Source organism: Mus musculus, chromosome 14 (assembly GCF_000001635.26).
Source record: "Mus musculus strain C57BL/6J chromosome 14, GRCm38.p6 C57BL/6J".
Taxonomy (NCBI): domain Eukaryota; kingdom Metazoa; phylum Chordata; class Mammalia; order Rodentia; family Muridae; genus Mus; species Mus musculus.
In genome coordinates this window covers 74,902,357-74,928,366 of record NC_000080.6, presented here as the reverse complement: position 1 = coordinate 74,928,366, position 26,010 = coordinate 74,902,357, and the positions used below count along the sequence as shown (strand labels likewise).

The following is a 26,010-nucleotide window of genomic DNA, read 5'->3' as shown; positions in this document are numbered from 1 at the left end:
GACACCAGAAGACCGGTAGCCAGAGTGGCTGAGGTTGTAGGGATCCTAGGAAGGGAAGCCCAGTCTCTGAGCTGGAGAGTTCGGGGTTGGGGCAGGGTCAGAGGTGCTGGGGGGAGCTACAGGTACCAACTGAGCTCTGGTGTCTTTGAGATCTAATAGCAGCCAGTTTTGTAAAATCAGGTCCTAAAGTGGACAAGTGCATCCCGGTCATCTTTGCCAGCTGCCAGGACTGCTGTCCTTTGAAGGGACTAACAATACTTGGCAGTCTTTCTTTTTAACTTCCATAAAATAAGGTGTTTGGCATTTGTCACTAATTTTGACTAGCAAGATCTAGCACTAATTTAAAAATCATGAGATGTAGTCATGTAGATACGATTTAAATAGTGGTAGCAAGGCAGACATGGGGACGTAGAGCTGGGTAGGTAGGTGTAGCAAGTAGTCCTATTCCACACTGGCCTTGAACTTGTGAACCTCTGGCCTCAGCCTGCCACACATGCACCCCCATGTTCGCTAAGAGAATGCTTGTATTGATTGGAACAGCGAGTACACAGGTGAATACATTGGCCAGCACTCCCTACTTTAAATGGGTGGATTTTACTACATGGAGATTGTGTCTTCCTAAAGTTGACTAAACCGCACCTAAGCGTGTGCTCTCCCACTTAGAAAGCGGCTCATTCCCATAGGTTCGCAGCCCTCCGCCTACTGGCGATTCCCAACTGACAAAGCTGTTTTAAAATAGAACAGCTGGAGTTTGCCAGCAAATAGAATCAGTGCCTACCTTTGCAAGGGTGGCCGTTCTGTTTTCACTTTCTTAAAGTGTCTCATCAACATTGTCTTCATGAAATGTTTGAGTTCTGTTCATAAATGGCCCTTAAAAGCATCTGATGAACAAAAAAACTGGTGTTGAACCAGATGTGCTGGGACCACTGGGTTGCTGTTAGCTGAGTTCAAGATGGAAGAACATGGCCCCGCCTATTGTGAATGCCCCATGCTATAGAGTAGCCACCCCCTCCGACTATACAACAGGTATCTTTTATGTTATCACAGCCAGAGCTTATAAATGCAAAGTAGCTTGTCAGGATCACGCAGAAGAGGGGATAGGGACTCAGAGTTTGTACCCCAGTTGTCTGATGCTGAAACTTGACCCATCTTTCTCACACAGTTATTGTGAGCCGCTTTTTCCTAGGGACAGTGGAGTGTTGGTTGGATCTAGTGGCCCTGGGACCATGTGACCTGGCCCTTTCCAACTTCCCAAGGCACAGCTGTGATCTTGCACACTGCCTGTCAGACCCCCTCCCTGGCTCGCTCCTGCCAGCCCACCCAGGCTCAGCTGCTTGACAGCCGGGTCTCTAGGGGCTCTGGAATCTGACGCCGCCCTGCTTATCCTACTGAGGTCTCCCGTGAGACCTTCCCCAAAGGCGTTGGTGGCTCCAGCTGCCTTTCTTCTGAATGTCTTCATATATTCCCGGCTTAGGGCTTCCACTTTACATTTGACCATACCTTTTCTATCCCTACTATATTCATTGGGGGAAAAGAGAACAGAAACACAAAACCCCAAGGCTTTTTTCATCCCTGTAAATCACCTTAGCACCTTAGCTGCTGCTGCTTTTGTGGTACCCAACTTCCAGCCTCAAGCCCCGCCTCTCCGCTCCTCACCTCCATTTGTGTGCCCTAGTGGGCAGTTAGGGTGACTCGGCTGTTCCTAACGTGTTCTGTGTCCTGGATCTTGGATCTTCTTAACACAATTAATCATTATCATTGTCACAATGATGATAATGGTTTATTTGAGTCAGATAGCATGCTCTCCCCTTCATGTCCTTTTTCCCATTTAGTTCCCTGAACAATCTTATGAGGCAGGTACATCCACTCCACAGTTCTTCGAGATTCAGAGAGTAAGACCCAGCGTCCCATCGCTACCAAGTGGAGAAGCAGATTCAAATTCAGTTTGACTGCTCTGCTGGCTCTTTGCAGCTTCCTGAGGGGAGGGGAGAGGAGAGACTTTCTGAGGCGAGGGATGGAGGTGCTAGGCCTGGCATCTCACATTATCCTTGCTGTGGTGCTGGAAGGTTCCCAGGTCTCCAAATGCTGTGTTTAAATAATTATCTCAAGGTCGCGGAGCTGATGAGAAGAGGCATCTGAGTCAAGCCAGAGCTCGTGATCCATGAGATGCCTTACCAGTGTGGGAGAAACACCAGAGAATGAAATACGGTTTCTCCCACACTGGTAAGGCATCCAAAGGGACCAAAGGATGAAATATGTGCTCAGGGCCTGGCACAGGGCCAGGTACTGTTTCCAGTTAGTTCTACTTTGGGTATTGGGAGCATGAGCCTGGATGGCATGTTCTCGTAGGGAGTAGTACAATCCACAGTCTGTTCAATTTCTAAAAGAACACTCAGAAACAAATATGTATGACAGGTAAATGAATGCCCATAGCCGCCACAGGCTCTCTTCTGTCTGTCTGTCTGTCTGTCTCCTTCTGAGTCAGTCTCTCTCTCTCTCTCTCTCTCTCTCTCTCAGAAACAAAGATGTGTGACAGGTAAGTGAACACCCATAGCAACCCCAGGTTCTCTGTCTGCTTGCCTGTCTGTCTATCACTCACTCATTCAGAAACAAAGATATGTGAGAGCTAAGTGGATGTCCATAGCAGCCATAGGCTCTCTTCTGTCTGTCTGTCTGTCTGTCTATCTGAGAGAGAGAGAGCATGACTTTATATGTGCACACATGCATGTTCAGGTGCGTGTGCATATGGGATGAAGTTGTGTGTCTACATTGATTATTCTTCACTTTGTCTTGATACAGTGGTCTCTCACTGGACCTGGGGCTCACAGGTTGACCAGACTGGCTCGCTAGTGAGTTCCTGGCATCTGCCTGCCTTTAGCTCTAGGCTTATGAGTGTGTGTGACATGTCTAGCTTTACAGAATGTATGCTGGTGATTGGAACTCAGGTCCTCAAACGCTTGTGTGGCAGGCACCTTACCAACTGAGCCATCTCCCCATCTTACACATCTTTAGAGGACATCACCTTATTCTTTTCTATAGTGGAGAAGTACCAAAACCTAAGCGGGGAGGTGCCTTCCTCCTCTGATGTGCAGCTTGATGTTGTTAGTCTTCTCCAGGTGGCTGACCTCACACCTTATCCCCTTTCTTGCCCTTCACGGTGAGGAAGTAAATGATAATGGCATGCTACTTTTTCATTGGTGGAGTCTTGCTTCTAAGGCTACCCTAGAGCTCCTGTTAGAGTAATTTGCTATATTAAAGCCCTGAGGAGGCCTGGAGAGGTGGCTAGGTGGTTAAGAACACTGGATGCTCTTCTAGAGACCCACACTGTGGCTCACAACCACATGTAACTCCAGTTCCAGAAGATCTGGTGCCCTCTTCTGGCTTCTTTGGGCACCAGACATGACATGGTGCACAGGCATATGTGCAGACAAACCCACGTGCATATAAAGTAAATACAAAAATCAAAAAGTTCTAACTTACCAAAAAAGAAACTTTCATTGATACAATGTTATAATATATGGGAATCCGGGTGATTAATTACGTGACTATGTGACTGCCTGCTCATGTTGGTGGTGACACTGGGTAGTGCTTAGCATAGGTGCACCAGCAGGTTCAAGGGACTGCTCTGCCCCAGGTGATTCCTGGACTTTGGGTTGGACTTTCAGTTTTTTTGTTTTCAGTTGCTGGAGAGGAGTTAGCTGTGCACACTGGAGTTCCACACAGTGAACTGCTTTCATGGTTGCTTTCTAGAACTGTGAATGACATGAAAACCCCCTGGGTGAGGAGACACTAAGTGTTCAGTTCTCTATGTCTTTGATTGGCTCGTGTGCTTTTCTTTTTGTGGCTGTTCTTAGAATTTAAAGCTATCTTGGCTGTGAGAGTGATTTGCTTGGTGACCAAGATCAAGGTCAGATTCTCATTGGATGAGTGATTTGGGGCAATTCATACACCTTTGCAAACCTCTGATCCTCCCCACCCCCACTGCTTGTAGCTGCACTTTGATGTTCAAACCCTTGTTCAAACACAAGGGCTATTTTTAGAGGAAGGGTCTCCTTGCTGTTCCTAACCACCTCTTACTGGGGACCTGCATCTGTCTCTGTCACTAGTCTGGGGACATAGCTCCAGGCTGTTACAGCTGTCCCTCTGTTCCCTTGGCCTGCCAGCCCTGGGTGAGGCCACTCCCATCCCAGGCACTGCCTGGGGCTCCCTGTCCTGACTTTCCAGCTAGCTCACTGCATTTTGAAGGGAGGACTTTTGCGATCTCTGATCCACAGTGCCTGAAACACAGATGCAGAACCTCTGAAGCTGCTGCCGTGCTCCCAAGCAGATACACTTATCATTGTATTTGAACTACACTGAGACTTACTGCAATTCTTCCATAAGGTCTGTGACTGGGACTTGGCCCACAACCTCTCACATGGCTGGGTGTCTTACTTAGCCCTTGGTAAAAGGTGAAATGGATGAGTGAAAGAAAGAGATGGCACCACTCAAAAAGCAGATTCTGTCTGTGTTATCTGAACACCTCTGACTAACCTGGAACTCACTCTGTAGACCAGGTTGGCCTTGAACTCACAGAGATCCGTCTGCTGCCACCTCCCAAGTGATGGGAATAAAATGGAAATAAAAGTGTGTGCCACCATTTCCTCAGAGTTACTCTTAACAGATGGGGTGTAGTTTGGAAACGACACTTAGAACCTTATGTTATAAGCACTTCCTTCTGGGTATAAGAAGATGCCATCCTATACTGACTTATGGCAACTATATTAGTGTCCGCAGGTCTGTGGTAATGGGAGTGGAGCTGCTTACAATCTTAGGGAGGGTCTGAAGACCTTCATGAGGGAGTCCCAGCTGTTACCTCTCATAACCTAAGTGATCTTGGCAGATGCCTTTACCCGCTGAGCCATTTCATTGCGTTAGTAGCCTACAGCATGGCTTAGAACCACAGCATGGCTTAGAACCACATCGATGTGTCTAAATAGAGAGTTCTTGCTGCATCCTCGTGGTCTGGGTAAAGACCTGGGCCTGAGAGAACTTACTTTGTGAGGTGTAAGCTCAGGAATGATTCCCCGGGTACACGCTCCTCTACAGAGTACATCCGTAAATCTAAAAGCTCTTGGAGAGTGCATGCGTGAGGAAGGAGGAGATACAGTGGTTGGAGGTGGTCTCCATTCTGACTTCTCAAGCCCTTCAAGTAGGCACTTCAAAGCTTTGCCTAGAGTGTGTGTTTTGTGACTTCTTGTGGTGACTATGTTTTGGCAACCCTTCATTAGCACCGGCCAATGCCTTGAATGAAAACTGTTGGTGATCACCTGCAAGTGAAAATTTAGCTTTCTTCAAGTGGGTCTCACTGGGGAAACAAATTACTCTTAAGGCTAGGCAGCATGCCCAGCAGCAGATGATCTACAGAAAACAGACCCAATCAGTATCACTGGAGCCTCTTTGTCTTATAACGTTGTTGATGTTGTATCAGGGTTTACATCATCATCATTACATATTTATTTTATTTATAGCCCTCCACCTTTTTTATTTTAAAAAAGAAACTCTCCTGGTTCTTTGGGTATATATTATGGCTTTCAGTTAAGCCTTTTTGTGGGATGCCTGAGTGTGTGAATCAATGGGGACAAGTGGATCTCTGGGTCTATATCTGGTTATTTGGGCTCTTTTTCTTCCATTTGTTTGTTTTGTCCTATTCTGACGTGTTAGTTATTTGTCCTATCATATTTTATTATTATCCCCCTGTTTATTTTCTGAGAGACAGAAGGGTTTACTCTGGATGGGAGGGGAGGAGCAGAGGAACTGAGAGGAGAGGGAGGAGGGAAACCTTAGTCAGCATATATTGTGTGAAGGGGAAAATCTCTTTTCAATAAAAGAAGAAGAAAAAAAGAAGAAAATCGTGGTGAACCATCTGTGTGTGCTTATAGGACAGATGCACATGGAACGGACACAGCAAGGATGAGGTATAAAGAACATCAACCAGAAAAGACCCCCCACCCCCCACCCCCCAGGATCTCTGTGCATGTCTGATTGCCAATCAGAGGAAACAAAGACCGTTTGCATCTGGAGTCACCAGCCCCCACCTGTCATAGTTTCCTCTGAATCTCAGTGAGAGCCTCCAGCTGCTGTTAACATGCCATCTCTCTGTTTCTGCAGTGAGCTAGAGGAGCCGTGCTTACACAAGATGGCACCCAAGCCATCCGTCCCAACACCGTGGCCCTGTGGTCTCAGCCAGCTGGTACAGAAGTGGCAGTTGCTGGGTTGGACCCGTGACCCGTTCGGTCACGTGGTAGGAGCTAGAGGTGCAGGGCGTGGCATGAGTGCCAGGAAGGACAGGAAGCATCCTCAGGGGAGCTCCCCGTACTCCGCCCCCCCCCCCCGCCCCTCCTCCCATGGGGGAGAGAGGCAATTCTTAGTTCCATCTAATGCTTTTAACCAGCAAGGCCAGACTTCAGCCTCTAGCTCTGCAGAGAAAGCTCTGACCTGAAAAGTTCTATCCCGTTGAGGAATGTCGGGGTGCTTCTCTCTGGAGGGACCGTAGGTAGTGGGAGTGTAATGGAGGGTGCGCTGTGAGCAGAGAGAGGCTTGGCGTTTTCAAGAGTCCATATGTGGTTCTTGGAATAAACACAAAATACACCGAAGGGCTGTTTTTCTAGAAACCATGGTCCGGTTGACTCTGCCAAGCAGCAGGCTGTTAATGTTCTCCCACAGTGTCTGATTACAGCACCTGTTTGGGGGACATGCAGACCACAGCGTAGCTCTGCCAGCAATTATCTGTCTATTTTTATAGCTCACCAGGGCAGTATTGGTCACTAAAAAAGTGGGCCATCTGAGAACTGCACGAGCAAGATATCAGTTCACTGAGGCTGAGGCAGGAGGATTGAGAGTTCAAGGTCAGCGTCGGTTACAAAGGGAGGTCTGTCTACCTATCTCTCTCTTTCTGTCTCTCTCTCTCTCTCACACACACACACACACACACACACACACACTGTATGTTTTTGTCTACACACCCACACACAGCAGGACTGGTAATGTTTCTGTTTATACACCCATACCTACACATGGTGGATTGATATATGTTTTTGTTTACACATACACACAGTGGATTGATACACTACATATTTTGGTCTATATATGCATGATGAACTTATGACTGTATATTTTTGCCTATATATACACTGTGGACTGGACTTATTACTTATTATTATGTTTTAGTCTCTTGAGCTCTTTCTTGGCTTTTTATTTTATTTTATTTTTTTCCCTACAGAGTCTCACCATGTAGCTGGGCTAATCTCAAACTCTCTCGGATCTTCCTGTGACACCCTCCCCAAACCCCTAATGCTGGCTTTTCAGGCTGTGCAGCCAAAACCAAGAGAGTTCTTCCCCCTTAGCACTGTACCCGTTCACTTGGTATTGAGGAATAATGATTTTTCCCTTCGAAAATCCTCATTTGGCTGACTTTAGTGGGGTATAGGGTCAGTAGTTCCTTTCCTGTGGCTTATGGCTGCAGATCTGCTGATGTGAATGATAAAGCGATAACACCATATTCCTATCCACTCATTTCCGGTTTCTTTCCCGAGTTCCTTTGTTGCCACTTTGCTCACACATTTTAGATTTTTGTCTTCCCACACTCTTGTGAGAGGCTGCCAACCTGTGTCCCCACCCAGGTGCAACGCAGATGTCCACGTCGTTGTCTGCTGAAAGGATCCTGTTTCAGAAATGAGTGTTGCGTTCTTCATTGGGAAGTTTGCAGAGTCAAAGCTGACGGAAGCCCAGGGTCAGAATCTCAGCTCCATGGGGTGAGCTTGGTAGAATTTCAGAGTTCCCTGGGAGGACTTGGCACCCGCCCTTGGGAATGACAGGAGTAGAACCTGTCTCATAGAGATGTGGACGTCTGTATCACATGAGTCGTAGGGCACTTGGCATGAATGCCACTTTGGGTTCCAGCTCATGGCCCTTTGTGGCTATTCTTCCTCTCCCAGACTCACTCCTGTTGCTTCCAGGTTGGGGAGAAAAAGTTGTGTTCAACTCATTTTTATTACTGAGCAACCCCCCCTCACCCCCACCCCCCTCCAATAAGCTTTGTAATACTATTTTCAGTGGACGAGTTCTTAAAACTAATTCTGTCACTTGCCTCGTCTGCGTTGTGGGGGCCAGGTAGGCAGTGAAGCTTGTGTTGCTGATGTTGTGAAGATGTGGGCTCTTTCCCATGGTGATGAAGAGCTGCCTAGCTCTTGTCTGAGTGTGACGGTCCCTCTAAGTCTCTTTGTGCCTTATGTGTAGGGGTGTGAGTGTGCACACACGTGCATGTGTTAGTGCATGTTCTTACAGGCAGATGTGTATAGGTGCCAGAGGTCAGCACTGGATATCTCTTGTCACTCACTGTCTGCCTTGATTTTTGAGGCAGGGTCTCTCACTGGTCCTGGAGCATACTGTACAGGCTAGATTAGCTAGCCCCTCCCCTCCTGCTGGGATTACAAATGCTATGCAAAGCATTTTAATTGCATGATCTGGGGGTTGAACTCCGGGTTTGTGTTTGTAAGGTGCGCTGTTTATTGGAGCTGTCTCAACTTCCCTTGATCTTTCTAAATGTTTCTTAATGAACTTTGGTTTCTTAAGGTTTTGCCCATTTGTAATTGTATAGACTTAATTCTTCTTTATTGCTTGTTTTGGGGGTAAGGGAGTGTGAGACAGGTTTCTCTATGTATGTAGCTCTGGATGCCCTGGAACTCACTACACAGACCAAGCTGCCCATGAACTTGTGGTAGTTTCTTCTGTTTCTACTTCCTTGGGTTGGGGTTACAGATGCGAGCCACCACATCAAGTTGACCCTTAGCTTTCACATGCCAGACTAGTCAAAATCCACAAGGACTGATGAACACTGTTTTATAAAATGCTGCTTGTGAAAAAAACAAACAAACAAAAAAAGGACCTTCTGGAGCTGGACCGTGTGCACAGCATGGATGGCATCTGTGCTGTGGTTGGGAAGGATCACGGCAGTGCAGTTTGGTGTGTTTGCTATAGAAGTTCCTCTCTCAGAGTGCTCCCGTGGGAACCGAGCAAGCAGAGAGCTGGGCATTTTCACGTGTTTCACTACTGAAAAGTAAAGAGGGGAACTCCTAGTGACATGGAGACATAATTCCAGGCGGATTTCTGAGTTCGAGGTCAACCTGGTCTACAGAGTGAGTTCCAGGACAGCCAGGGCTATACAGAAACCCTGTCTTGAAAAACCAAAACAAACAAACAAACAAACAAACCAACGAGACGTAATTCCTTAAGGGAAGCACAGCTTCTCAGATGGTTGGGAACTTTTTCAGCTTAGCACAGGGGCAGGCATCTGTGTGTCACCACTCGGGTGCTTAGAGTTTCTGTGACCTGTCTTAGAACGCTTGGAACCTACCTGTGAGGAGAGGAGCAGCTGACACTCATGCTGCTGTCACACGTGAAGATGCCATGGGTCTTTCCATGGCTGGGACAGAAATGAGCATGACGCAAAATCCTGGCCTTGAATATGCCTCACCTACTGGTGTGTTGTTAATCTGAGTCATTGCTACTTTGGGCTGCAGCTCTATCTCCCGTTCACTTTTAATCATTTTTTTGGTCCTGTCCCTATAGATGTCTGCTTTTAGACCCACCCTGCTGTGTAAAGTCCCAGCTCTAAGCCTTGTGGGCCAGTGTTGTGTGGGAGGATACTGGGGCAGGGGTGGGGGGTGGAGAGGAATCAGCACTTCAGAATTTACTTTCACTTTTTATCTTGAGTTCTACTGCCTTAAAAGCCTCACATTTTTTCTTCATGGGCTTTGGATGTGGACAAGGGATCTATTTCTAGTCAGTCTATTTCTAATGCTATCATAGATGATATTACATAAATGTAGGTAGAAAGAGAGTGAGGAGGAAAGGATAGCAAGCAGAGGACATGTGGCCATTGGCTACAGCCAAGTGACAGTTCTGATGACCACTGTCACCAGGTGGTTTGGGGAGTGCTAGGGTTCTGTGACCTGTCTCAGAACATTTGGAACCTACCTGTGAGGAGTGGAGCAGCCGACCCTCACTCTGCGGTCATGGTCACACGTGAGAATGCCACAGGTCCCCGGAACGTTGTATTTGTTCCTGGGAAAGTGTCACATAACAGGCCATAACTGCCAGTCACTTGTAATTGTCAGCCATTGACATAATTGAATAGCTCATTTAGTGGATCTGTAGAGCTCACTTCTTCATTGAGGACCACGACTGAGCTGTAACTGGCTGTGTTGGGCTTGGGTTGGGGTTCTGGGATGATGGGCTGCATTTTGTTGGCATGGGCAGCTTTTCTGGATCTTTCCAAGCAGAGAAGAATATTAGGCATTTTGGACAGAGATGGCGGTTTCATCCAGGATTTTATGAGAAAGCCTTAGCTTTTGTAGCAAAGTCAGTGATTCCCACCAGGTCTCAGTTTCGTTATGAAAAGGGAACTGGCCATTAAATGGCTACTGCCTCAGACTCAGAGATACTGTGATTTGCTGAAGCTCAAATAGCACCTGACAGATGCGAAGAGGCTCAGTAAGTCTAGGCCTCCTTTTATCTCTCCAAGATTCTTGGTTTGTAATGACCACATTCCAGGGATACTGCTTGTTCAAGGAAATGTCTCCTGTCCCCATTACTCTGATTTCAGAGACTAGAGAGTTGTGGCCCCCAGTGTCACCTCTGTTCCCGACCCTGTGTTTTTTTCTGACCCTGGCCCTGGGGTTTTTCAGAACCCTAGAAAGAGGTGCCAGACCTCTAACTCTTCCTGTGGTCCCAGGCAGGCTGCACTCCAAATACATGCATAACACTGATGCTGATGGAAAGGATGCCAGGTGAACCTTGAGGCTGGAGCTTCGGTGATGATGAGCCAAGGCAGTTTAGACAGCATTTCCGGATGTTTCTGAAAGGTTTGACGTAAGCCACAGGCATTTTTAGAAGTATCAGAGGAGAGGTAATGAAGATGCTAAGGCATACATACATGGTGACTTGCCTGAGCGGATGATGGGTTTAAACTGGCAGATGAATCTCTCAGGACACTCGTGACAAGTATGATTACTTAGGGATTAGAAGGAAAAAAAATATCCAAAGTAGTTTGTTCTCGTGTTATGGTACAGTTTTAGAGATTAAACACCATTTGTTTTCTGGTGAAAAGTTGAAAAATGTGTCTGTCTTATTGTTAAAACGGGGGTGTTATGGACTAGCAATGAGAATCTTAGGATTGTAAATGAGTTCTTTACTCTAGCTAGCTCATGTAAAAGACACAGAGACCTGGTATTTTATTAACAAGCTGTAAGCCTAGATTGGGAAGGCTCTGAGCTATTTTAACTTACATCTCAACCGTATGCCCCTTGCTACTTGTTTGAGTCTCTCCTGGGCTGACTTCTTCATCTTCTCTCTTCTTCTTTCCCTTCCTGGTGTTAAGTCCCTCCCTATTCTCTCTTCTGCCCAGCCATTGGCTAAATTAGAGAATAAATGGGGAGCAATGTTTACACAAACTTGAAACAGGAGATACTTGGAGTAAGCATTACAGTGTGTCCAGATTGCAACTAGATGGGTGGGCGGGCAGAGAAATCAGCGTTTGAATAATACAAGGATAGTCTTTAAACAGTTCACAAAAACATTATGCCCACATAGAACAGGTTCAGGTGAATTTAAGTGAAGATATGACCGCTCTTAGGTATGGTTGAAGAGGTTTATTGTAGATAGAGGGAGAACATAGCCAGGGGCATCTGGAAGAGTGCAGACTGAACATGGCAAACAGAATGGACTGGGCTGTGGGAGTCAGGGAGTGAGGGAGGAAGACAGAGAGCAAGAGAAGAGGAAGATAGGAAGATAAGAAGACAGGAAGAGGAGAGGAAGACAGAGAGGAAGAGAAGAGAAAGACAGAGGAGAAGAGATGGAGAGAGCACATGGAAACCAAGCAAACCAAGAGAGTGCAGCCAAAATGGTTGGGGCAGTCAAGCTGGGGGGTAGTGGGAGGGGTGAGGAGAGCTGGTCAGGGGGTGGGGTGAGGTTGGGGGTGTGGTTGTGGGGAGGGCACAGGTACTGAGTGAGACTGACCCAGGGACCTGACTTCAGGGAGCCATAGCCTACTGGCCCTTGTACACGGCGTGTGAGCCCCATCTCTTTGTTCTCTCCTCCCGGCTGCTCACATTAATTACTCTTAGGGTTTCCATTTCATTTTGCTATGCCAGGGTCATTACGGGATGGCGGGACTGTGGCCACTAGCATTATGGCGACCTTTAAATAGGATTTAATGTGAGAAAATCGGAGGAATGTGCAGATCCGAGGCCCCATTTCTCCCCATGAGCCTGATAGTTGTAAATGCAGTTATTTGATCTCTTCTGAGTGACTTATTTTGTAGTCATTTGTATTTACAGCACGCTGCTTGCCCAAGTGTGAAAACCAGAGCCATAGAGTTTCGGTATTATCTGAAGTCATAAAATACCTTTTATGTACACAGTAAATCTGGGAGAGATTATAGTAGAAAACCCCTACAGACCAAGCACACTGAAAGTGGTGGCAATTTTCAGAGATAAATAAGTTACTTATAATTCTGATTAAAGTCTCTGCCAGTTACATGTTAAGTAACCCTCAACTCTGCTCTTTTCCTTGTTTCTTTTCCTGGTAGATGTGCCTGCTCTAGGATGGTTAGAGCCTTAGCCAGTTTCCTCTACCCTGGCTCTTGACCCATAAACCCCACCAGTTAGATTCACAATTACTATTGTCCTATGTGTGCTGTGTCTGCGTGTTTGGTATATTTGGTTGTGGATATGTACATACATAGATGCATGCATACAAATGCATGTATGCGTCTATATGTGTGTATATATGTCTATGTGTATTATATATATGCATGCATGTATATGCTTGTATGCATATATGCATACACACACACACACACACACACACAATTTGAGGTAACTGGGGTGATCAGATTCCTTCCCCTTGCTATTCTGTGTTTTTCCTTCCTGCAGGTTGTAGCAAGACTAGACTCAGTAAACAGAGGCATTCTCTTACAGAAAAAGCAGTGACATTTCAAAACACAAACACTGGCAGCGGCTTCCCCGGCTTCCTCGTGTGAGCCACACTCAGCCCACACTCCCACCCCGCAGTTGTCTCCAAGATGTCGCTGGCAGATGCTTGTGTTTTCCTTGAGCTACAGTCCATTCATGCTCAGTGCTGTGATGTGCGTGCTGACTCTGGGATCTCTCTGGCTTCATTCTGGAGACGAGAACGGTTTTCATGTTCCCACCAGGCTGACATTTTTAAGAGCTCAGCCAATTCGAGATGTTGGATTTTACTTTTTCTTGTCTCTCTACTCTGGATGGAATGGAAGTCAGGCAGGCCAGAAGGCTGGATGGCATTGTTCCGCCAGTCTCCCAGACAGGTGAGGCAGAGGGATTAAGGAGTAATTGGTGCTCTCTTTGCAGAATGATTTTTGTTCAAACCTGAGCTTCCTCTGAGGACTGGGAAAAGTGAACTGAACTGGTGGTATTCAGTTTATTGAGCAGTGGTTCTGTACACATCTGTTTGGTCTCTCCTGATTTTAAAAGACTAGCTGTTGACCTGGCTGGGCCTGTCCCTAAATCGTTGTCTGTTTCTCCTTTGGCTGTCCTGACCATGAGTATATGTCACTAAGAGTGTTTCCCATAATGGGGCAACCCTTCCCAGGTCTCTTGTCTTACCCAGCAGCCTTGGAGTTGTTGACAGCAAGAATAGTCTTATTTCATTTTAAGAAATCTTTAAAATGGTCCTTATTGTTATTGTGTATGTATACTTGCTTGTGTGCACAGGTGCTCTCATGTGTGTGATCATGTGTGTGTACACATGCTTAGGAGTGTGGGAGGTCAGCCCTGGATATTGTTTATCAGTCTCTGTCTGTGTTTTCTTTTTTTGAGACAGGGTCTCTCACTGGTTGGAAAGAACTGTTTAGGCAAGGTTGGCCAGTTAGGACTCAGAGATCTGCATCTCTGTGTGCTCCCCCCTCCCCTACCCAGAGTGCTGTGATTACAAATTCATGTATCGGGGATTGAACTCGGGCCCTAATGCTTGTGTGGCAAGCCCTTGAGCCTCTGAGCTCTCACCCTACTTCAAGTCTATTATTTTTCCCATAACTTCTTGAAGCCCAAGGCAACTCCACGCCACTGCAAGTAAGTTAATTTATTCCCATTTAGCACTTTCTTCCTAAATTGGGTGAGGAGGAAGATGATTCAGGGCCCCCAGCGAATCTCCCCTGCACTGTGAATAGATGTCTTGTCGAATGCCGGGCAGATCCAGTTGTGGACTGCGTCAGTTTAGCTGCTTCCCCTTGACTGCCGCTTGTCCCCTCCCAGGGACAAGGAGATGATAGTTCTCTTGTGTGTTTGTATTTCCTCTTCTCAGGAGCTGAGGTGTGCCTTCTCTGGTCCCCACCTCCCACTGCCTTGGCATTTCTTATCTTTTGGGGTTCTTTTGTTTCACTTGCCCAGAGCTGGGAATTGCAGTTAAACCAAGTCTCCCCCTGCTTGGCACTCCTGTCCCGTGGCCTTGGAACTCCCAGCAAGGATACTTCTCTGTTTGCCCCACAGCGAAACTTCAGCTTTGCTATAAATGGCAAAGTTACTGAATTGCCTTGGCTCCACGCCAAATGCTGGAAATAATTTGAGAGTATAAAAACATAGCTTTCATATGAAAATATTTATTTTAGGAGCCTTCGGTAGGCTTGTGTGTGTGTGTGCGCGCGCGTGCTAGTCATTTTCATTATGAATTAGTTCCTTTCTCTGACTGTGTGGATAAACCTTCCTGAACATCTGATTTACTGAGATGGCGACGATTCTTGTCCCACACTGTCACCCCTCCCATCAGGGAAGGCATAAATGACGCAATCGAATTTGAATTAAAAAAAAAATCTGCTCTGAGATGCCTTTGGTACACAGGAAAGGCTGCTGGGAACACGTACTTTTTGTTGTTAAGATTTGTTTTTTTAATGCAGGGCGTGGTGGCCCACACCTTTAATCCCAGCTCTCCAGAGGCTATGGCAAGTTGATAAAGGATCTCTGTGAGTCTGAGGCTAGCCTGGTCTACCCAGTGAGTTCTACACTCAGAGAAATCCTGTCTCAAAAACAAGCAAGCAAACAAACAATAACATCAAAACAGCACCCTCCCCCCCCAAAAAAAAAACCACAAACCAAAAAGTTTGTTTTTACTGATATACATTCGTGTATGTCTGAATGCATGAAAGTGCTACATATATTTGGGTACCACTGAGGCCAGAGGAGGGTATTGGATGCCCTGGAACTAGAATTATAGGCTGTAGTGTGCCACCCCAAATGGGTGCTGTGAACCAAACTCAGGTCCTCTGCAGGAGCAGCAGACACACTTAACGACTGACCATGGGCCCATTTTCTAGCCTTCCTTGTTTTTGTTTTTTGCTCTGAGCCAGGGCTCATGCAGCTCAGACTGGCCTAGAACTTGGTGTGTAGCAGGGTCTGGCCTAGACCTTCTACCCTTTTGCCTTCACTTCCCAAGTGCTCAGATCACAAGTGTGTACCCCAACATCCGACATTCACGGTGTGCTCAGCGAGGTCCAGGCTAGCAACTTCACCCCCTTCCCACTGGCAACTAAATGGATGGATAAGGACAGAGATTGGTTCTGGATGGAGGGAAATGGCACAGCGAAGCAAGCCATCACTTCATAAGCTCACTAGAAAATAACCAAAGATAAAAATTGTGATTTCAGAGAACTTGCCGTCTACTAAACTGTCCTTGAGTCCTTGCATCTGAACGAGGCCTGAGGAGGCTTAAACCAGGCTGCCCCCTGTCCTTGGGGTCAGGGTGACACTTGTGCTTTGAGTTAATAAAGCAGGGTAGGTGTTGGAGCTTGGTCATAGTTGTTCTAAAGGTTTTACATTTCAGTCAACCCAGTAGATTAGTAGCTTGGGAAACATCCCCAGTTTGGGGCTTTTGGGGCCTGAGGGGGCTCAGTGGTTCTTTGCAGGTGTTCTGCCACTTTGTCATGGAACTGGGAGTAAAACCTTCCCCAGTTTGCAAGGCTTCTCAGAATCCTGTGGCTTAGGAATCAAGACATAGAATCCAGTTTTCAAATTCTTAGGAGAGGCACAGTGTCTTACTCACCGAGCAGGACCGGATGCAGCTCAAGCCTTTATTTTGAATATGACTGTGCCACCCAATAGCCTGCAAGTATTCTTTGCAATATGCAATGGAATAGATTTTAAATCATATCTGTTCATAGTGAAGGGTACCCAAGAATATATCTATTTATTCCTTTTTTTATTCCCTTGTGTAAGCTTGACTGACCTGGAACTCACTCTGTAGACCAGGCAGGCCTTGAACTTAGACATCTGCCTGCCTCTGTCTCCCAAGTGCTGGGGTAAAAGACGTGCACCACCACTGACTGGCTATTTATTCATTTTCTCACGAACAGAATTGCACTTTTGTTCCTAGGTTACAATCTGTGCTGTGTGTGAAAGAGGCCCACTGAGGTAGGTCACTGGGTCATCCATTGCACGTGTCCTGCTTCTGGAGTCCTCATCTTCAGCCGTCTTAGGCAAGGGCAGGAGAAAAGGAGAATGGATGACACTTCTTGCTATGTATGACACTAAGTCCTTTGTAGGGATGTGGGGTTCTCTCCCCGACTCTCATTACAGAGTGTCAGGTTCACCTTGACCTATATAGCTTGGTGACTGCAGGTCTGTCTGGCCTCCTCCATGGCTTCACTGGTAAATCATGCTGTACCCAGCTGGCATATTGCAAACCATACTTGGCATGGCCAGTTTTATCACCCCAGACTTTTTCCTTCCCCAGTGTAACCACCTTCCCAAGCTCTGGTCTGAGTCTTGCCTCTGGTGATTCTCTGATGCTCTATGGGCCAAAATCCAAACTAGTTTGTTGTAGAATCCAGTCCAGGTGACATGACTCTCCGTCCGCTCTTGTCTGGGCCTGGCTTTTGACATGACTTTGGTGGAGGAGACGCAGGCTGGATAGAGAGTACATTGTTTGCTTAGCATATGATTTCTCTGCCTCTTGCATGCCTGTGTCCCTCCTGTCACTCTGGGCCAAGGTCCCCCCTCACTACAACCTTTCCCAATCCTCTCAAGCATTTTCCATCTCTAAGCCTTGCGTTTCTACTTTTTCCTGAACCTTAAGGAAGTCCAGGCATTTGAAAAATACTCACGAGTGTCTTGATATTTTCACTTCTTTAATACAAGAAGTTTCACTAATGTGTAACCAAGCCTCATTTGAGGTATTTTTGGTTTTATATATCTGCGTGTGTTTTGCTTGTATATATGTCTATGTGCATGCCTGGTGTCTGCAGGGCCAGATGAATCTGGAGTTATAGATGGTTGTGAGCTGCCATGTGGGTGCTGGGAATTGAACCCAGGTCCTCTAGAAGAACAGGGAGTGCTCTTAACCACTGAGCCATGTCTCTAGCCCCAGCCAAGCATGTTTTGACAAGACTTAAAACAAACAACCAAAAAATGTTTTGTATAGTATTTATTTCGTCTTCCCAACACATGAGTGGCCTAGATAAATTTAGCTAAGCACGACATGTCATTCTTCAGGCCGTGTTTTAAATATCTCAGGGCTTAGGACATGGCCAGGAGTAAAAAGCTGTTTATTAAAAAGCCTTCATGGCGAGTCATGGGATTTGATGCTTTTTTTTCCCCTTTCTCAGTGCTGGGATGAAGCAGAGAGCCTGGAGTGTACTTGGGAAGGGCTCCAGCTCCGAGCCACACCCCAGCCTGAGTCACTGGATTTTAGAGCTGGGGTAACCAAGGTGAATTCAGTTACTGTAGTAAGATATGGCCCTCAGATAAGGGAGAGGCCACACTGTGCCCCAGTTGTTCTGGGACTGGTTCAGGTGGTCACTGCTCTGTCGTCAGCCACTGTACTTTTGTAATTAATGCCTCGGTCTAGCTGCTGCCTGCTGCCTGCTGCCTCTGCTGGGTCGGGTGAGGAGCAAGGTGGAGGAGTATCAGTTCCAGGGAGACTCCCAACTTCTGTCAACTTCCTGCCCTCGAAATCCTGAGCTCACCCTGCTCTGATTTCATTATTATGGTTTTGATTATGTCCCCCCCCCCCCCACCATCCCAAATCAGAAAGTGGAAAAACACTGGATTGTTTTATGTGACTTGTCTTTTTGTGTTGATTACATCTCATGTCCTTTATAAAGCTAACTTTAAACTGCTAAGATATAAAGCAAAGGTGTCATTACCGATGAAGGAAACTTGGGACGAACTGTGCATGGAGAAGCGGCCCTTGTAGCGTTTGCCTTGTGACAGAAACGGGTTTTTTTTTTTTTTTTTTTTTTTGGTTTTTTGAGACAGGGTTTCTCTGTATAGCTCTGGCTGACCTGGAACTCACTTTATAGACCTGGCTGGCCTCGAACTCAGAAATCCGCCTGCCTCTGCCTCCCGAGTGCTGGGATTAAAGGTGTGTGCCACCACGCCCGGCCAGAAACAGTTTTAAATGCTCCAGGTATTTGGTTGACCCACTTAGGGGTCATGAGGTGATGCCCGTTATTATCCTCATTGAAGCACAGAAGGGTTAATGACGTGCCCGATGTCACACAGCCCATAAGAGGCAGAGCTGGGATTTAAGTACAAGCAGTCTGATTCTAGAAAACAGATGAAGATAGTCACTGTGTCTTTTCATTTCTTACCTATTTCTTACCTGCGTGTGTGCATGTGCAGTGTGTGGAGATCAGAGGCTAGTTAGTCCCTAGGAGTTGTCTACTGCTTGTTTTTGTGTGTGTGTGTTTCCTGTCAGGATTCCTCACTTGCCCAGGGCCTGTCCATTAGGCGGGCTGGTCAGGTCATGGAGTCTCAGGAGTCCATTGCCTTTGTCACCCCAATACATACTGAACCACCAAACCTGGCTTCTCACAGGGGTGCTGAAACCCCTACCTCCCTACTCCTGCTGCGAGTAACCGTGTTTCTGACGTGCATCCTCAGTAACAGGGTACCCCGTCACACTGAGTACATGCTCAGTCATGGGGTACCTTGCTTGGCAGCTCTACCCCATGGCCTGATTCTCCTACCGTCCCCACACTGCTGTACCAAGTCGGGCAGGAGAGTGGTGAAAACCATTATGTTCAAGTGAGGATTTTTCACTCTGGACCGGAGATGCACCTCAGCTAGCCTCACGGTGCTTGCCCAGGTTTATCACTGACATCTGTTCCCTGTGTGTATCCAGCTGGGGCCGAAGCCACGTCTGCTCTTCTAGCTTCCTCCTGCCTATAAAGGGTAATCTTAGGCTTGGTTTGTCTTTGATGGTGACTGCAGAGGAAGATGGGTTCTAGCTACGACTTAGTGTGAACCTGCCTGTCATGATCCTGTATTTCTGGAGCCTTTGCACCTGACAGGAATAGGCCCAAGGAATCTTACAGGTCAGGCAAAGCCCCAGGCTCAAAATCCTACCAAGCCTGGAAAAAAATTCTTTGTTGGTGACTGGTTCAGAGTGAAATCAGCCCCTTGCAATCTAGTTTTTTCTTTGACTAGCCAGCGTAGGCATGAGATGTTGAACTTGGGAAATCCATTAAGAATGATAGATCTAGCTGGGTGTGGTGGCTTACCCTTGTAATGCCAGCATTTGGGAGGCCGAGGCAGGACAATTACTGTGAGTCTGAGGCTCTATCTCAGAAAACCAAATGAGAAAAGACTGGTAAATATAGTTTAGGGATAAACATGTGAATTATAGCATCAGCTAAGGCTTAAAAGCTTTTCATTGTGATATCAAAAAGCCTTTCACAGGGACCTCCCCCCCCCCCCCCCCCCCACACACACACATGCTTTGAGAGTTGAAAGCAGAAGTTTTCACAGGCAGTGCCTCCTATTTTAGCTTCACAGAAAGGAGAAGGAGCTTGGTACAGTGGGGGAGGAAGGCGACAGGATCAGGGTAGGATGTGGCTCCGTGGTGGGGCAGGTGCCTGGCCTGTGTGTTTGAGACCAGAGCCAACCCCCAGTCTACAAAAAAATCAAAGTCAAAAGTTTCTTCCGGGCTGGTGAGATGGCTCAGTGGCTAAGAGCACCCGACTGCTCTTCCGAAGGTCCAGAGTTCAAATCCCAGCAACCACATGGTGGCTCATAACCATCTGAAACAAGATCTGACGCCCTCTTCTGGAGTGTCTGAAGACAGCTACTGTGTACTTACATATAATAATAAATAAATCTTTAAAAAAAAAAAAAAAAAAAGTTTCTTCCATGGTCCAAGTGTGGAGGCCTGAACTCCTTATACAGCATGGAAGAGAATCACTTTAATGAGCTGCAAGGCCCTGGTCCCCTGGCCCCGAGCATTCTGGATCGTAAGCAGGTGTCTCATTCTGATTGTAAATCCATGTGTATTTGTCTTTTCCAGGGAATTAAAAAAAAAAAGTCATTTGTTATTTTGCAAGGATGGCGTGATGGTGACAGTATGCCTGCCATCTGCTTCGGCTGCTATGATGTAAGACACTTCGATATTAACCCGAAATAGCAAATTGGAGCAGACCAGGCACTTTAAAATCTTGAGTTTTATCTGAAGTGTGAATATGGAACGGATACAGAAATCTTGGAACAGAGACTCCTTTGTTGCGATGTGGGAGAATATCCATGAATTTTAATGGAAGATGTGAATAGACAAAGGAGATGATTTTTGAAGAAGCTGGAGGCTTCCTTCTGGAGGCGGAGGAGACCCTCCTGGGTAGAGGTGGCCTGTGTTTGGATCAAAGTCAGGCCGGCCTTAGACACCGGAAGTCGCAGCTGCTAGGGCCCGAGTCTCTGGCCCTTTGTTCAGACCTTCTCCTGATGAATTTTGGAGAGAAGGGGGGAGTTCCCATCATTCCTAAGTATCTGGCTCTGGACGCTGTGTGGATAAAACTCAGGGAAGCTGATCACATGATCATAGGTCGCTGCTGATAGGTTTGAATAGATTTTATATTTATTGCTATACTTGGAAGGTCTAAGAGAGTCCAGTCAGTCAGTAACATTAGGGTTAGGATTGGTCCTGTTCATGCAAAGTTGTGCTTCTGTGAGTGTGTGTACATGTTAAAATTTGTTACCCCAAAGCAATATTTAAGGTGCTTTCTTGGGTGTTGGTGGTCCATGGATGTGTCTGATACCCAAACATGCTAGTAGTTCAGGATGCTTGTGCCAGGTGAGGCTGGACAAGGCTACACTTTTCTTGATGTTTCCTCAAACTGTTAGTGTTTCTGTGGCAGTCTACTTAACCCCAGGCTGTTTTGGATTTTCATGTTTCTGTTGGTGATTTCTATTTAGAATGTTCTCAGTTGTAGGGCTGGTATGTGTTTAGTGTTCCTAAGGATGGGCTGTGATGTGTCTTAGGAAGAAATATCTGTATGTTAGAAAGCCACTGTTGCCTGTGACTAATGCTTATAAGGTAGCCATATACTAAAAGGTTTCTTTTAAAAACTAGAAACATAAATAACAAAGTTACGTGTTGATCGTTTGAGCAAAGTATGTTGGGAACCTGTAGGAACCTGCCTCTGAACATCTGGCAGGATTAAAGGCAGGTAAATGCTAATGGGGTGATCAAAGCCATCTTGTACCTTAGGACAATCACCTTGATCAGTGAGGGGCCCTTTGAGAAACCCTTTGCTCCTTTCTAGTCCTCCAAAGTGTGTGAGAGGCCTGTTGGGTTCTGAAGGGTCTTGAACCCGTGTTTACTGTTGGTGTGCATCTTTGCAAGTGTGGGTATGTGGACCAGAACCACACACCAGCAGTAGAACTCAGGTGAAAAGAAATCCGTGCGCAGCGCATTCTTCCCTCAGAAGTCCCGCTGTTCCTTCATTTGATACCAGTGGGCTCTGTGGATCCATGTAGAACCGTGTAGATCCCAGTAGCTTTTCACTGGCTTCCTGAGCTGGTGCCCTGGCAGCATACAGTCGGTGTTAAAAACAGGCTCCATGGGAACCTACTGTATGTGGCAAGAGTGGCTTTTACGTCTATAGAAGGCTTTGCATTTCAATGTATATTATTCTGTAGGTTCAACAAAAAGTATTTAATTTTTAAAAAGCTCATGTGTGTATGTATGTGTGTGTGGTGTTATCTACTTTTCTGTATTTTGTATAACTTTTATTTTGTCACTTACAAGAAAAAAGGATTGAAGGAAGTGATAGAACAAAACAGGCTCTGTTTAGGGAAGTGTTTTTTTGAGGTCATTTGGCTAGACAGTGAATGAAAGAGGCAGAATTTCCGGTATGGGCTTTTGGTAGGGGAACTGAAGTCCGCCACAAGGCCTGGGTTCAGTGTTTACAGAGTCATTGTAAAGTGACTCTGACTTACAGAATAATGGGTAATATTCAACAATACATGAAACTTTAGAAAATCTCTGTGTGTGTGTGTGTGTGTGTCCACATCTGTCTGTCCGTGTTCACCTGCCTGTTTTATCATCATTCTGTCCTGCTGTCTGTGGTGTCTGTCTGTGGTGTTTAGGCCTGGTGTGTTTATGTATTTAATTGTGGTAAGATACACATAATATTTAGTCTTTCAATTAGGTTCACAGTTCAGCACTGTTTAGTGCATTCAATAATGATAAATGATGGGGCTTCTAGAATTCTTACTGTCTGGCAACCCTGAAACTCTGTCTGTGTCCAGTAAACAGTACCCCTGTCTCTCTTTATCCCAGTCTCTTGAAATTGCTGTCTTGCTTTGCCTTGTTATGCATTTGATGACTCCAAATAAGTCACATAAGCCACACACATGGCATTTATGGTTCTGCTTTTTGGTGACTGGCTTATTTAATTTGGCACAGTGTGAGAAAGCCGGGCATCATGGCACGCACTTGTTAGAGCTGTAGGACTTGGTGTTCAGCCAGCCTAGCCTAACCAAGGAGGCCCTGGTCCCAGGTAGAGAACCTATCTCAAACCAAAGTGGAGGGGACCCTGTACACACACACACACACACACACACACACACACACACACACACACACACACACACAGAGGATGTAGGTGGGGAATCCTGTTCTGTTTTCCCACACTAAGACCATGCCTGTGCGATGATGATTCTTGTTCTTTAGAAATAAGAGTTTGTTTCCTTGTCTGCCTGGGCTTTTGGTCATAGTAGCATAAGCAGTGTTATTTCTAAGCATCTTTATGTTTGGTAACTGTATTCTCAACCTGCCTCTTCCTCTTTCTCTTTTTTCCTCCCTATGAACATCTGGGCTTGAGATGTTTCGTGTTTTATAATGGTTTTCTCAGATAGTTGCCCGGCTTCCAGCTGGAAGGAGCAGCCAAGCTGAGGTCAAGACTGAACCACACGGTCGGTCCTTTGAAAGGATGCCTTTTTAAATCATGTTTGCTCACCTTTTCGTAGGCCATGGTCATTACTGTGCTTGCCCAGGGTTCCGTTCGTGACTGACCCAGCAGGGAGCTTTCTACACTTCCCAAGCAAGAAGTGCATTCTTAAACCTTAGCATTTGTTTCAAGTGAGCAATGAATGCATACAGTTATTTCTAATTTATACAGAATGCCTACTCCTGGTTCTGGTCCATGTCTTGCTTATTTCATCTCCTCCTGCATCAGAGAGACAGAGGCTCTAGCTTACGCTGCTCTTGAACTCCTTGGTAGCCCAGGATGACCTCAGACTTCAGATTGCTCCATTTCTACCTCCTGTAGCGTTTTGAGATTACAGGCGTGTGCCACCACACCTGGCTCTTATACACTACTGGAGATCAAGCCCAGAACACCTTGCATGCACTGCCAGCCTAGCCATGTTCCTGGGTCTCATCATGTGCTGTAGTCACAGAGCCAGGGAGTGGGGAGGAGGGAGAGGAGGGAGGAGGGAAGAGGAAGTAGGAGGTAGGATGGACAGGCCTTCCTTCCCATGTGGTCTTCAGTGCATGGGATGTCAGACAGAAACCCGACCTGCCTCAAGACATCGCCCCCCCCCCCCCAACTGGTAGTTGGTGCCCATCTACTGAGACCAAGTTTTTCAGTGATTTTTTTTTCCTTCATAATTTTTTTCTAACTTCTTTTTGTGAAGCTCTTATTTATTTTTAAATACATTTTCAATTGAATAGATCTTAAGTATATTTTCAAATTAAGATATAATGACACCACTTCCTTCCTTCCTTCCCTTTCCCCAACTCTGTTCCATTTTCTTTCGCTGGGAAACAGCCTGTTTGATCAGCCTAAGAAGAATTCATACTTGGTATTTTGTGTTTGTGTCCCGGATCTTCTGTCTTGCCACACTGTCATCCAATTCTAGCTGTGGATCCAGCTCTGCTTTAATGGCGACTGTCCTTGATGGAGACTCAAAAGGTCAGACTCACTCTCTAAACATGAGAAGCTAGGCGGATGTCTTTGGTTCAAGTTGAACAGAGCCATGATTTGGGGCATGAGGAAAGTCTTTGGAGAGAATCTAGCTTCCTTGTATAACTGAGTGAGTTTGCTGCAGTGCGTGCTTTCATCATGTTGGGATCACTATGTTGACTGTGTGATGTGGAGTTGAGCCCGATGTCTGCTGAAGGTGGAGGGCAGCGTCTGCATCAGTCTGTAGACCGACCACCCAGCCTCTCCTTGCAGTTCATCATGTTTACTGCTTTGGATGGGAGGCCTGACTTCTTGTACACTGATCCTTCCTATGAGATGAAATAGCAAGAAGGCTTTTGCTTTTGCTTTTTCTCTTAAAGGGAATCCGTGAGTACTGAATGGTGATAGACTATACAATATGTTCAGTGCAATGGCTGGCACCCAGAAAATGTCCACTACTATTAACCCTTAGTCAAAGGGCACTGATGATTTTGGACTAAGACGGGGGTGTTGAGTTCCGGTTTCTCTCTTCCATCAACACTTATCTGAAGGTGAGTCTCCAAGAGTTCAGTCAGGGTCATTTATTAATAGCTACCACAACACACGTTTCTAGCAGTCAACCAGTCAGTCATTGCTTGCTGGATAAAGGGCTGTTTCATTATAATAGTGTCTGCCTTCTGTGGCTCCATCTTGTAGCTGTGTTTTGTCTCTAGGGCTCTCTGATCCTGGAGGGAGAAAGCTCTTCCCAGGGTTGCAGAGGCCTGGAACAGAGATATGGCCTGTCTCCAGAGCACTGTTGCTGGCGGGCTGAGTGGGGAGCATGGGTGTGTCTGGTCACCAGGAACAACAAAGCCACACTGTGGATCTGAGGTCCTGGGAAGCCATCCAGTTTCCTCCTCCTGACCCTGACTCAAGTCTTCCCTGAAGTCCTCTGTCAGCTCCAGCCCTGTTCTCGTCTATCAGCCACCCGAACCCTCCTTATATAACCCAGCTGGGTCTCCAGGTCAGGCAGTGAGCAAGTGAGCGAGGTGGCACATGGATGTTCTGTGCTTAATAGAAGAAAACAAAACAAAACACCACCGCCAACAACAAAAACCCTGGGGTGGGGGGAGGGGCACCTGGTCAGTGATGCAGGTGGAAAGCTGAGGACCTGCATGGGATGGCAACAATGTTTCCACCTTTCTGATTGGACACTCAATACTTTAGAGTGCTAAGAAGAAAGGTTCTGTCCTAGGCACTTCTTTAAGATTTTGTGTTTCAGGTAATGATGGTAAACTTCAGTAACACTTTAAAAAAATTATTAGTTTAATTTTTTTTATTCTTCTCTCATATATTCCATCCTGATTGCAGTTTCATCTCCTTCCCCTCCCTTTCCAGCCTCCCTGAGACATCAACTAAACATGATATGACAAACTTCAGTAAGACCAGGCACATATCATCACAAAATTATTAGTTTATGATTTGAATGACTGTACTGGCCGGTTTTGTGTGTCAACTTGACATAGCTGGAGTTATCACAGAGAAAGGAGCTTCAGTTGGGGAAATGCCTCCATGAGATCCAACTGTAAGGCATTTTCTCAATTAGTGATCAAGGGGGAAAGGCCCCTTGTGGGTGGGACCATCTCTGGGCTGGTAGTCTTGGTTCTATAAGAGACTAGGCTGAGCAAGCCAGGGGAAGCAAGTCAGTTAGGGACATCCCTCCATGGCCTCTGCATCAGCTCCTGCTTCCTGACCTGCTTGAGTTCCAGTCCTGACTTTCT

At 46.3% G+C, this 26,010-nt stretch overlaps 1 protein-coding gene and 1 long non-coding RNA gene across 10 annotated transcripts in view; one reads left to right on the top strand and one right to left on the bottom strand.

Annotated features, from left to right (window-relative positions):
- The window catches only part of Lrch1 (leucine-rich repeats and calponin homology (CH) domain containing 1), a 193,335-nt gene that overhangs the window by 19,641 nt on the left and 147,684 nt on the right, over positions 1–26,010 (top strand). The gene's annotated exons all lie outside the window — the stretch shown is intronic.
- Positions 1,763–6,242, bottom strand: Gm10847 (predicted gene 10847). The gene is made up of 2 exons (NR_166820.1): positions 6,078–6,242; positions 1,763–1,975 (listed from the first exon to the last, which is right to left on the bottom strand). It is a non-coding gene; the product is annotated as a predicted gene 10847 (long non-coding RNA).